General features: G+C 35.0%; 1 long non-coding RNA gene across 1 annotated transcript; it reads left to right on the forward strand.

The window, feature by feature from the left end:
* The first annotated feature begins 2,067 nt into the window (after nt 1-2,067).
* Nucleotides 2,068-11,052, forward strand: LOC136025361 (uncharacterized). Its single transcript, XR_010617078.1, has 2 exons — nt 2,068-2,196; nt 10,913-11,052. It is a non-coding gene; the product is annotated as an uncharacterized LOC136025361 (long non-coding RNA).
* Nucleotides 11,053-14,210: the final 3,158 nt, after the last annotated feature.

Genomic DNA, 14,210 nt, shown 5'->3' on the forward strand with positions numbered 1-14,210 from the left:
GGGCGTATTTTGGGCTTACTTTGATTGAATTTTCGAAACCGCACGAAAATTCCAAATCACTATGGCTCAGCCGTGGCTTTACACCAAAACGACAAGAGAACTCCTTTAACGCATAGAACGCTATCTATTCTGCAGCGCTTTCAGATTAGAGAACATAGTTCAACATAGCTCTGCGTTAAGGCGGAAGGAAGCAAGCAGAGTACCACTAAACGTCCTTGGTTCACATACATGTGCATTGCTTGGGGCTCATCACACTCTTCAGTCTAGATAAAGAGAAAGAAAGTTGCTATACTGTCAGAGCGCTACATGCTATATATTAAGATGAGCAAAACAGAATATTCATTTAGTTCTTGAAGCAATCACTGTTCAAGTTTGAAAGGGGCAACTTGCTGTTTCAGTACACAATCGCTGACAAATTTCGTCTTTTTGAAGAACGGCAAGGTTTGATAATAAGTCTCTTGCATAGGACACTCCGTTCATCTGCAGTGTCTGTGACGGTTAACATAGACTTCGAAATCAACTATTTGCCGCCATATCAAGTTGATTATGGACATGACTTCCTGATTGAACTGGCCAACTCTAAACTTTCAGAAGCACAGAAAAACGAGGTCAAAATACAGCGCTTTGTGTTCCTGAAAAATGCGGCTAAAGCGGTGCTTAAACAAATTCCTCCTGCTCCGGATTTGCTCCTCGAATTCATACTTATATCTTCTGCGATTTACTTATTTCAATGACGACCCCAATGCGGAGACTTGCCATTGAGAATTGTTGCTATCACATATCCTTTTCGTTAAAGAGCCAAGTGGGCATTGACTTTGTTGAGTTTGCCAATTAGCAAGATGATAGTGGAACGATTCTTTTCTATGATGAAGATCTTTAAGAGTATGCTCCGAAACCGAATGCTTTAGATTTTGAGCGTGTGGCTCTTGTGGCTCTTGTTACTTGTTTGAGCCTACATGGTGTATGCTGCTTTTCAACAGTGATATTTATAAGAGTTGTGAAGTCAAAGAAAATGGTGACCAAACAACTGATCTAGATAGTATCCTAGCCTCTTTTAAGTCTTAAATTCCTTAGTGCCTTATGGATCTAAGTGCCTTTTTTTTTTACTTGAACGATAAAAAAATGTGTTTATTTGTTGTAGGCGTTCTTGGTTAGCCCTTGTCTATTTTATTAATGATCGGTCTTTAGCTGCACGTATCACTTCCTCTTGGGATTACGAAGGCTTTTGTATTAACCCCGTTATCACGTATACTTCGGTAGACAAAGATAGTTAGATAACCACGATGTACCTCCGTGTAAGCTATTGAAACTCGTGGTGCACGCAAAATCCTGCACTTTGTCTTCCATGATTTTTTCAATGTTTACCAACATTTTTGATAATCAGATACTTACACAGAGAAAGTGGAACAGTGAAAGTGCATTGAAAAACTTAGCAACTTTACTGAACATTTCCATTCAAACCAATTGAATCAAATATGAATAAATCAAATACAAATCAATACAAAAAATCTCAAACCAAAGCCATATTTACGGGGGAGAGGGATTTTGGGTAAGAGCCACCCCCTAACCAAATTTTTGTTTTAACTCATAGAAAGTAAAAAAGGCCTATAAACATATTTTGAAGCGTTTTTTATATTGAAAACGCTCTTTATTTCAATTGGATGCAGTTGCCGGTGACTTTGACTGCTGGTGCAACTCATTACTCCTGGAGGACTCACAAGAGAAGTGCTCCAAGCAATTACGGGCAGCATAGAAAATATAGCAAGGAGAACAAATACCAATGGATATCGAGATGAAAAGATCGCTTTTACCGTCTATTTAGTTTCAAAGGCTTTATTAGTTTTAGTTATGTAGTGTTGCTTTGGCTTGTTCTGTAGTACATCTGTTGTATGAATGTTATGATAAGGATAAGGCCTACAACACTTGCTGTGCCGCAAATTGTGCATACTTATCATATAATATGGGCCTTTGGGAAATGGCCACCAGTGTTCTTTCTCATTACTATATTTTTCTATGCTGAGTGGGCTTGGGATTGTTTTAGCTTGTTTTCGAAATTTAAGGACGTTTTTCCGCAGCTATATCTGGCAACATTGGGACAAGGGTTTGTTGTCAGTGGAGGTTTCGAGTTAGGCAAATAAAAGATAGGCCTAAATGATGAAATTTGCCGCTATTTGCCATATGTACAAGGCTGTTAAGGTTGAAATCTTTCTTTGGCTATATTAAGGTGCTTTCCATTAACCTAATTCTCGGGATAAGGTTGTGACAACCTTATTTCAAGGTTGTCACAACCTCTATAACCATTGAGTAAGTTGTGACAAAATTAAGAACCAGAAAGCCCATGAGAAATGCATAATCTGAGCTACATATTTGTGCATAAGCGTAGTGGGGTAAAGTATAGTGGATCTTGCAGTTGAAATGCATTAACTACAATTATTCTGTGTATAGGCTAATGAAGCAAGAATTGGTGTTTTTAATCCTACTTTCTTATAGGCTAGCTGAAAAAGAGGAAAAAGTATTTTTATTAAGATTTGAAAAACTTTTAAATCAATTATAACAAAAGAATGACTTTCAGGGAATTCAGTTCATATAGCCTATACAGTTAAGGGTAGCCAACATTTTTTTTACACATGAAGAGGCTGAGGATGAAATTATTTTCCAACACAAGTGAAATGTATTCAGAGTGAAATTCTGACTTGAAAGATAGGCCTGTGTCTATTTCTTAGCTAGGCTATCACATTATTAACTTAATCAGAAATTTTACTGCTATTTTCATGATTAAAGTTATATTTATGATAATTCACCATCCCCCTGATGGTCCCAAAGATAATCTTAGGCTAAATGCAAAACTAACATCATGTAAAAATGTTACTTTTCAATTTCTTATTTTATGCTCCTTTTCAACATAATATTACCCTGACAATCCCCTCCCCCTTCTGATGGACACACATATAGCCCTAATAATATACTTCTTGTTGTTATTTCCATGGATTGATTTTTATGAAACCAGCTATGCTGGCCTGAGGCATTGTGCTGAATATTGTATAAGAAATCTGTTCTAAATTAGTGCAAAATGTAAGTATTAACATGAGGAAACATGAGTATCCAAACTTATGTAAATATGCTGCATAGAATAAAGTAAGAACATATTTGTTTTACTTTGATTGGCTGTATATAGAACCATTAATGAATGGGTGCTGGCAAGAGGGGAGGGGGCATGGCCCCCCTGGAAATTTGAGATTATAAAGTAATTATAAGGAAATCAAAGGAACAAGAGCTGAACAGAGAAAAACCATGGAAAAAGTGTGTGCTGTCCTCTTGTTGGCTGCCTGCCAATAGATTAGATTGTTATCCTTAATAAGCAAAATATAAGTTTTTAATTGTGACTGAGTCACCCCTTTCCAGTTTTCCACAAACATTTTTTCTATATGATTTAGTTGGAGCAAAAAAAAAAAAAAAAATCACATTTTTGATAGTAATGAATGACAAGTAAATACTGATCCTTGTCAATAACAAAAGTATAAGAGCCTAACTGTTGGTAACATTCAATAAAAGAATTAGTTTTTTATGGCGATCCTAAATATGTATTTGTTTATTAGTAATTAGTGCAGTTATTGGTACACAAGAAAGTTTGTATAATTATAGAAAACACAAGGAAAACAACTTAATAAGGATAGTTTCAGTAAAAATATGCTGTCAACTTTTGATTGTATTGCAAGAGTACCCATGAGCTGATATATGAAGCCACTATAATCAAAAATGTTTCTCCTGAATGGAATGTTGGGAATTTTTGTATTTTCCCTCTGAATGGATATGTTTTTTGTTTTTTATTATCATTAATTTTTTATCCAAGAGTAATTATATTTATTGAGAATATTGTTTTGTGTATTCAAAATTAGATTAAAAATATTGAGTTAAAAAATTATTCATTTTCTTAATTTTAGTTTTAATGTTTTACTTTTAACAAACTAGTTCAATAATGTTTACTTTTTATAAACAATAGAGTCTAAAGGTATTAAATGTTTTCAAGTTCAGAACCAACAATATTGTTCAAAAATATCCATCAAATGCTTCAACATTAAATTGAATGCTAAGATTGGCTGGGAAATAACAAAAACAAATTATTGCTTATATCAGCCATTATTTTACAATATTCAAACTTTAGCATAAAGAGCAAGGTATTGATAAGGGGACAAACTTCTTCATATATGTAATATGAGGTGGTTAGCCCTCTCATCAATACATCACTCTTAATGCTAAAGTTCAAATTTTGTTCCAATTCTTTAAGAATGACCCCTGAATCACAAAGGCAGTTTAATTAGAATAAATAGCTCTTTTGAAATTGCCAAAAATACTTTAGTGTAAACAGCAAGGTATTGACGAGGGGACAAACTCCCTCATAAACAATGATTTCTGTTTGTTTTAAGTTTTATTGTTACTCCTTATTTTCAATTGAAAAAACTTGTTAATTTTTGAATTTATTTTCAGGTTGCTTTTAATTAATGTTGGGATATCCAGCACCCCCTTCATAGAAATTATCTTTCTCCATGAAAAATTCCTCCATGGAAAGATCCTCCCATGTAACCCAATTCCCCAACCAGAAAAAGATCCCCCCTGAAAATGTATGTATACTTACCAATAACAAATACTATATGTCCATAAGTTCATAAATGAAAAAACAAGTTTTTTTTTCAACTGCAAGTAAGGAGCAACATTAAAACTTAAAACAAACAAAATTATTATGTATATGAGATGGGTTGCCCCCTCCTCAACACCTCACTCTTTATGCTAAAGTTTAAATTTTGTCCTAAATCTTTACAAACAACTCCTGAAATACAGGTTTTGTTTAAATAGAACAATAAGTAACTTTTTTGAAGTGCTGAAAAACTATAGTGCAAAGAGCCAGGTGTTGAGGAGGGGGGGGGGCAATTGATTTCATATATGTAATAATTTCTGTTTGTTTTAAGTTTTAATGTTGGTCCTTAATTTTTTTTTAATCTGATTAAGCTTAGAGACAAACATTTTCTAATGGAAAAAGTATGTCAAATTAAAGAATAAGTATAAAAAAATGAAGAGAAGTAATTAATTACACACAAATACACAAAAAATAGCCTATTTACAAAAACTAAAATATAGTTGAGATAGCATAAAGAGCACAACGTTGAGGAGGGAACAGCCACTTTCATATACAGATTAATTTCTGTTCATTTTAAGTTTTAATGTTGCTTCTTACTTTCAGTCAAAAATTTTTTTTTCATTTAATACCATCTGGAGACACTGTGAGTTGAATATTAAACTAAAGGATGTAGTTGTGGAGATTAAGGTCTGACAGCTGGAAAGATATATGATAAGGATAGAGCAATATCACCTGCAATCTCTTAATTGTGTTTTTTTGGGGTGGGGGTATTGAATCAATGAACTCTTGTGACTTGAGTTTTTGCTCAGTTGACTTGTCTGTCCAAAATAATGCTAATAAGCAGACATGCAAAACTGAATTGATGCTCAGGCAACAAATACCTATTACTTCCACACAATCCCCCACCCCCTAAAAGAGAAAAAATATAGCACTAATAGCTGCTGGGTGATTAATGCCCCCTCAGATTACTGATCAAACACTGACTGAAATTAGTAATAGTATGCTGCTATTTGTGCCCACTATTCTCAGAGGCATCACAAAAGGTTATCTCTACTGCTTCCACTTCTTAGGCTTAAGAAATTACATAGATCATTGGTCTATGCTATTGATATTTTAACTTTGGAAAAGATTATATTTCTTATTAATTTTGTTCTGAGTTTACTTTTCTTTGACTCTGGATTTTGAAAACATTCTACCTTAAATTGCATTGGCCAGCAAGTTAAGGTAGTGTTGAAACCTCCTGTAGAAGCTTAAATTTTAAGATTTTGTTTCAACTTCAAGACGCTTTTCTGAAAACTTAAAACTTTATATAAATGAGGATTTAGGGTAAGGTTCTAGATGAAGGGCTTTTTGTTAGTCCAGAAGGTAACTGAGTTCAACAAATGAAACTTCCAGAATATGCTCTGAGCCTAAATTATATCCTGGGAAGATCTTTTAAATTATCTACCTCTGCAAACAAAACTTCCAGGAATGGATCAGTAGCACAAATTAAAGAAATTATAAAATGTTCAATCAACTATCTAGTGAAAAGGTACACAACATTTGATCAGGGACATATCTAGGATTAGGACATTGATGTAGGATATATCATACATCAGCTAAAAGCAATTAGAAGCACAACAATTGACTCCCAGTCTATTATTGTCACAGTCTCTGTCTGTATGAGCATTTGTATGTAATTGCTAAGGCAACTTTAGCAAGTCTGTTCAATCTAGTATCTCCATTCCGATTTTGTAGGTATTATGTTAGCCACTTTGATTTACTCAAAAATCAGCTAAAAGCTCTACACCTACTAAATAAGAGGGTAGCCACTTTTTGGGTCAACCCTCTTATAAATTTCGCTCTTACAACATCATGTACTGATTACATTTCTCATTCTTCTATTGTCAGTACCAGTGCAAAAGGACTTGTGTCTTCTGTTTTGTAAGCCTGATGCTCAGATCCCTCTAGCTCATGGGGAATCTAGGACAAGTACTGTTGTATATTTGTCCTAGCTTACTTCCATTTCTCTTCTGGCTATTTAGGTTTGGTAAAATTTGACAGAACATACTTTTTAGCTTTAAGTTTTGTTATGGCACTTGGTATTAACCAAGGTCCATAACCTAATTTGAAAAAAATAGAAAAAATAAAGTATTTTTAACCTATGAATGGTTGATCAGATCTTAATGAAATTTGATGCTTGGAAGGATATCGTGTCTTAGAGCTCTTAGTTTAAATCCCAACCGGATCTGGTGACATTGGGGGGGGGGAACCTAAAATATTGAAAAACACTTAGAGTGGAGGGATCAGGATAAAACTTGGTGGGAAAAATAATCACAAGTCCTAGATACATGATTGACATAACCAGAACGGATCCGCTCTCTTTGGGGTAGTTGAGGGGGGGGGGATTAATTCAGAAAAATTAGAAAAAATGAGGTATTTTTAACTTACAAACAGGTGATGGAATCTTAATGAAATTTAATGTTTCAATGGATATCGTGTCTCAAAGCTCTTATTTTAAATCCCGACCGGATCTGGTGATATTGGGGGGAGTTTGGGGGGGAACCTAAAATCTTGGAAAATGCTTAGAGTGGAGGGAATGGGATGAAACTTGGTGCGAAAAATAAGCAGAAGTCTTAGATACGTGATTGAATAATTGGAACGGATCAGATCTATTGGGGGGGGGGGGGGGGTTAATTCTGAAAAATTAGAAAAAATGACGTATTTTTAACTTACGAAGGAGTGATCAGATCTAAATTAAACTTCATATTTAGAAGGACCTCGTAACTCAGATCTCTTATTTTAATTCTCAACCGGATCCAGCGTCATTAGGGGGTAGTTGGGGGGGGGGGGTCTGCAAATTTTAGAAAATACTTAAAGCCGAGGGTTCAGGATGGAAGTGGATGGGAAGAACAAAACAAGTCTAAGATACGTGACTGACATAACCGGACCGGCTCCGCTCTCTTTGGTGGAGTTGGGGGAAGGGTAATTCGGAAAAATGAGGTATTTGTAGCTTAGGAACGGGTGTCCAGATCTTAATGAAATTTGATCTTTAGAAGGATCTTGTGCTTTAAAGCTCTTATTTTAAATTCTGACCAGATCATTTGACATTGGGGGGAGTTGGAAAGGGAAACCGGAATTCTTAGAAAACCTGAAAATTGGGGTATTTTAATCTTACGAAAAGGTGATCGGATCTTAATGAAACTTGATATATAGAAGGATCTTGTGTATCAGATGCTCTATTTTTGGCTCGAATTGGATCCGGGGACATGGGGATTGGAGGAGGGAAACAGAAATATTGGAAAACGCTTATAGTGGAGAGATCAAGATGAAACTTGATGGGAAGAATAAGCACAAATTCTAGATACGTGATTGACATAATTGGAACGGATCCGTTCTCTTTGGAGGAGCGGGGGCTGGTGGTGTTAATTTGGAAGAATTAGAAAAAATGAGGTATTTTTAACTTAAGAACGGGTGACTGGATCTTAATGAAATTTGATATTTAGAAGGAATTCAGGTCTCAGAGCTCTTATTTCAAATCCCGACCAGATCTGTTGACATTGGGGAAGTTGGAGGGGGAAATCGGAAATCTTGGAAAACGCTTAGAGTGAGGGATCGGAATGAAGCTTGGTGGATAGAATAAGCAAATGTCGTAGATACATGATTGCCGTAACCGTACTTTTTTCGCTCTCTTTGGGGGAGTTGGGGGGAGGGGTTCAGTGCTTTGGCGAATTTGGTGCTTCTGGACGCGCTAAGACGATGAAAATTGGTAGGCGTGTCAGGGAGCTGCACAAATTGACTTGATAAAGTCGTTTTCCCAGATTCGACCATCTGGGGGGTTAAAGGGAGAGGAAAAATTAGAAAAAAATGAAGTATTTATAACTTACGAGTGGGTGATCGGATCTTAATGAATTTTGATATTTAGAAGGACATCGTGACTCAGAGCTCTTATTTTAAATCCCGACTGGCATTAACCCTCTGATTTTCCTTTTAAATCAATCTGTTGGTTCTTAGAATTTTGTTAGAGCTCATACCATATGAGCTCTTGGCTCTTAGCTCTTCTTGCCTCGTCACAAGTGCCATATGAGCTCTTAGCTCTTGTTTTTATGAAGGAAGTGAAGAACAAAGTTGAAACTTTGAACAAACAAAAATTATTGCTTTGCAGTTTAAATAACTTATATTTACGAAACTAGCAAAAATATGCATACTCACAATATTTTATAGAGTTCTGAAAAAAACTGGAAGGCCACCAAAAAAAGCATACCGGTATTCTCTTAACAGTAGAAAAGTCCTTGATTAGCCTGCCGCAAATGGAAAACTAAATTATAAGGCTCTCAATAGTATTTCACTGGCCATGATTTCATTAACTTTTAGTATAAACCTCTAGAAGAAAAACTCAAGCAAGCTCAGTTTTCAGTTAAGTACTCTTTCTTCAGAATTCTACAAATATAGGAAATCTATTGATGTCAAGAGTAAAGAGCCATACAGCTTCAATTAGTTATTTATTATTTATTTTGTTTTTCTACCAGAGCTACTTCATATGAAAGGAGTGATAATAGAGAGTTCAGAGGGACTCATTTGATTGGAAATTGAAAGTTCTAGTGCTAAATTTCAAAATTGATCAGAGGGTGATTAGCCCTTCTTCCATGCCATTTTTAGCTACAGAACAGTATGAATATCAGGGGTGACGTCACCCTCCAAATCTCCAGGGGTAATGGCTGTAAGTTATTAAATTGCCAATTGTTTACAGATTGGGGGTTTTGGTGGAAAAAAGGACATGTTTGATCCCGTGTTTCCAAAAAGGCTCAGTGTATTAAGGTGAAACCTCCAGGAAATGTCGAACAAAATAAAAACATACTATGTGTATGCTGGTTGTCAAAAGGGTGTATCAGCAATATCTATGGAATGGGCAAGAGTATTAGGTTGAAACCCTCAGGGCATGTTGAGGGGATGTTCAAGAGTGATCAGAGGGCAACCCTGCTTTTTATATGCCTCCTGTCAACAATTGTAATTTTAAAAGTGCCATTTTGAGCAAAATAATCAAAAGGTTTAATAATTATGAATCCAGGATTCCACTTCCCCCACAACATTCAGTTGTTTACATTCAGGATTTATTCATTGAGGAAGGAAGGGATGTTTGATCTTGGGTGTGTCCAAAAAGATAAGGGTATTAAGGTAAAATGCCAGGGAATGTTGAGAAGGATGTTGAACTTAGTCAAAAGACATTATGTGTATCCAGGTTATCAAAAAGGCGTACCTGCAGCATCTTCGAGTGACCAAGTGTATGAACTAGAAACTCTCAGGGCCAGTACTAATGCTACGACTGCAATGGTGACTGCAATTAATTGCAACTAAATCTTCTTGCTGTCGAAACTACCCGTGGCTATTAGTTTAACTACTTCCACTCGTGACTAATTTCAGGAGATGTTCAGGGGGATATTGAACAAAATCAAAACACACCATGTGCATGCTGGTTGTCAAAAGGATTTACAAACATGCATTAAATTAAAATGATCTGGAGGGATTATCTAAGCAAAAAAAGATCACTTTTTGGCTCTGATTCATCTAACGTTTAAATAGTAGAGGTATAACCATATTTCAGACATAGGTGGAAATATATGTATCAGAAATATTGATACTCATCCAAGAGGACTGATCAACTAACAATTTACCACAGAGAGTCAATACTTTTAGTATCATATAGAGTATTGGGTACCACAATATCTAGCCAAGTGTTGTTGCTAAATTATTTCTCAGGTATTGCTAAATTAAACAATTTGTTATTATGTTATTATAAAGTAATTTGTTATTATGGTTAAAGACAAAAACCGAACTGTTATGGGAGTTGGACATTACAGGCCGTTGATCTGAAGGCTTTCTTAAGAGCCTATTTTTCTTTCCTTTCCTTTGGCTTGCTTTATGAGTTTTCCTAAGGGATTTGGAGAAGGGAAAGGGAAAATTGGCGCTGATCCTGGACCCTCCTAGTATATAGATTTATGAGTTCTATTAATTCTATTAGAACACTCTAGTTTTAGCAAAGAGTAACATGTTCACTGTTTCCAAATATTTAACTAATAGGTTTTCAGTTTGGTCTTCCGTGTTCTAATATTTGTTTTTGACTTATTATATCCAAGCTAATCAATTTTTATATTCCACGTTTGGTTGAAAGTTCCGCTTTTGAAATGTATACTTAACCTGTTTTAGTTTTTAGTCTTCATATTGCAGCATTAGACTGAAATTTAAGGTCAACTACCTCAGAAATCCTTAAATAACAACTTGAATAGTTTTTTTTTGTTTTAGTTCCCACTGCGCTGTTTGATGTCAGCTAGACATTTAACCATGGTGAATATCCCTGTCACAAATAACATCAAGCTTGTCACCTCCTCTGAAAATCCTCTCAAAACTGCATGTAATCCATATCTGAAAGATCCTTCCAAAAATATGAAGGTAAGATTAGAGCTATATATATATATATATATATATATATATATATATATATATATATATATATATAATATATATATATATATATATATATATATATATATATATATATATATATATATATATATATATATATGTATATAATGAAGGTAAGATTAGAGTATAATAATGAAGGTAAGATTAGAGCTATATATATATATATATATATATAATATATATATATATTATATATATATATATATATATATATATATATATATATATATATATATATATATATATGTATATATATATTTCGCATCTTATGTATTTATTTATTGATATTGGATACAATATAAATGTTAGACAAGTCAGGTGATAATTAAATATCTAACTTTTTATTGATAGTTGAGCTAATTAGTATAAATGTTGGGGGGGGGGGAGGTGATGGATTTTTTTCCAATTTGGTTTGAAGATAAATTTTTCTAAATCAGGGAAGGGGATAAGCCACACTTCTATACCCCCAATTGGTATCTCTGTTATATGTAAATTAGGATGTTCAATCTTCAAACATTAAATGGAAAGATTATGGTTCTACACTAGGTAATAGATAAATAAAAAAAAATAGGTGGATATTAGTGACGGACCTATGCCTTCTATCGGCCAGATGAGGGGTATGCTATTGTAGCTACTAGCCCCTCAAGACATTATTACAGGCACCAGGCTCTTACGTAATACTATAGCGCATCTGTAACGGAATAGTACCTAATTGTTACATAATAGGGGCTTGTTTACTTATGCAAGTTTTTTCTTTGATTTTTACTTAATAGCACTTGTTGGAGTTCAAGTTCTGCTAGTCAAGCTGCAAACGTTGACGTTACATCATTGTTTTTTTCTTCAATTGTTGAAAAACCTGCGAGGGCCAGAAATATGCCTTCGGGGACCGTTATTCAAGATGTAAACATACCCGTTATGTAACAGTCTCTATGATTGTTTAAAACTTAGGGATATAGGGCTGACAAACCTTCTCGGTCCCTGCCAAGTCAAGACGCAAACACTGATGTTGCATCATAATTTTTCTTTGTTTGTTTAAAAACCTAAGGTGTAGGGAAAAATTTTCAGGGTCCTCCCAAGTAGGGACATAGTCCAAATGATCATAGCCCAATATTTTTCGGCTTCACGCACAGAGCCTTTTGTTCTTGGCAAACAAAGAATTTTTTGGGGAATTTCCAGGAGCACGGAGCAAAGCGTTGAGGGATCCTCTATTATTTTTTTAGGAACAAAGGATTCTTGTTATTCTTTTTGAAGAACCGGGTAATTTCCTTTGTTCTCGGGGGTATAAAACTGGGTACTAAATGGAAATTTTCTTCAGTCCTATATTAGAACTGGAACGTACAAGTCAATTTTCTAAAATGGATGGGAACACAACGAAAAACGGCGGGTGCAGACTATTACATAGGGCATCCCTTTTGACTGCTAAATTAACCACTCTATTAGCGCTTAACCTGGGCAAACGGTTCATAATTTAGAAATATTCTTCTCATCAAGTTTATGAGTTATTTTTTTTATTCGCGAGAAGGGTGGAGCTGGTTATGATTACTATTTTCATATGAAGAAATTCAGCCAGATCTAGTTTCACTAGTCAATGTTTATACGGGGAAGGGGGCATAGATCGAGTGTAATTATAAGTCGCTAATTAATTCCCAAAAAGAGGTGTTTTTAAAATCTGCTTTTGCAAGGAAAATTGTCGGCATATACGTTTCGATTTGACGATTTTATCAAATTAAATCTTTAAGTAAATAGTTATGTAAAAGTGCCTTATATTTAGGCACTCTATATGAGAATACAACAACCAAGAGCAACCTCACACTTTCCGTCAAATTTGATGGTGGGGGAGAGCTTAGTACACAAGTCGCTTGTCTTATTCAAATCATCATAGAGGGGGTCAGATGCATTGGAGATGAATGTCAAATAGAAATCATTAGGCATTCTGAACGTCTTCAGCAGCAATCCGAGAATCAAAATCAGAGTTGTATCCTTGCCAACGAACAAGCAACAGTCTCTTACCCTTGCGAGTTTGACTCTAATATCTTTTCAATTCGATGCACTCCACGGGTTTTAACTTTTTGTAGTTCATGCGCGTAAAAACCGCAAGATTCATGTCATCTTTCATATCATGTAGACGGATACAATTACCACGGTTAAAATTGCTGAGGATCTGGAAGATGCAACTAGACGGCATAATAGTAAAATATTATACTGGTATGTTAATAAATTGATAGGGAGTAGTTAATCCAGACTAATCCCAGTTAAAGATAGGAATGGGACCACAATTACTGATAAGGAAAAACTTAAAGAAAGATGGGCGGAACATTTTGAGACTGTGCTAAACCGAGATTCAGTTGCAGGAAAATATACAGATGAAAATGAAAAAGTTTGTGATACCTTGGATGTCAAGGAAGATTTGTTTTGTGAGTAAGAATTAGCGACAGTACTAAAAGGATGGAAAAATAATAAGGAACTTGGTGCTTGCTGATAGTGTGATATATGAGTTTCTTAAGTATGGTGGCTCTGAGGTTAAAAATAAGCTACTGAAGATTATGAATATGATTTTTGAAAAAGGGGAAGTACCTAAAGATTTTAGGAAAACCTTAATTAAACCACTTTATAAGAAAGGTGACAAGAGTGAGTGTCGTAATTATTGATGCAATAGTCTGGTAAAAAAATTACTTAGTAATATGCTACTTTTTAGACTGAGAGATGCTGCAGATAATGTTTTAAGGGAAGAACAGTGCGGTTTTAGAAAAGGTAGAGGATGTGTAGACCAAGTTTTTGGTCTTCAGTTTAATTGATTATGAGCAAGCTTTTGATTCTGATGATAGAAGAGCGGTAGTAAAGGTTTTATCTTTATATGGTATACCAGAAAAATACATTAAAGGGATTTGTGCTGTGTACGAGAATAATACTGCTGTGGTTAAGGTAGGAAATGAGGTTAGCAACTGGTTTTGTATTAAATCAGGAGTCATCAGGGTTGTGTTATATCCCCCTTTATATGGATCATTTTGACGGACTTTGTCTTAAGGAGCACAGGAAAGGCTATTTGGGACCACGGAATCAAATGGGGAGGAAAAACGCTCGTGGACTTAGATTATGCTGATGATTTAGGCATATTAGA

This window comes from Artemia franciscana, chromosome 3 (assembly GCF_032884065.1).
Source record: "Artemia franciscana chromosome 3, ASM3288406v1, whole genome shotgun sequence".
Lineage (NCBI taxonomy): Eukaryota > Metazoa > Arthropoda > Branchiopoda > Anostraca > Artemiidae > Artemia > Artemia franciscana.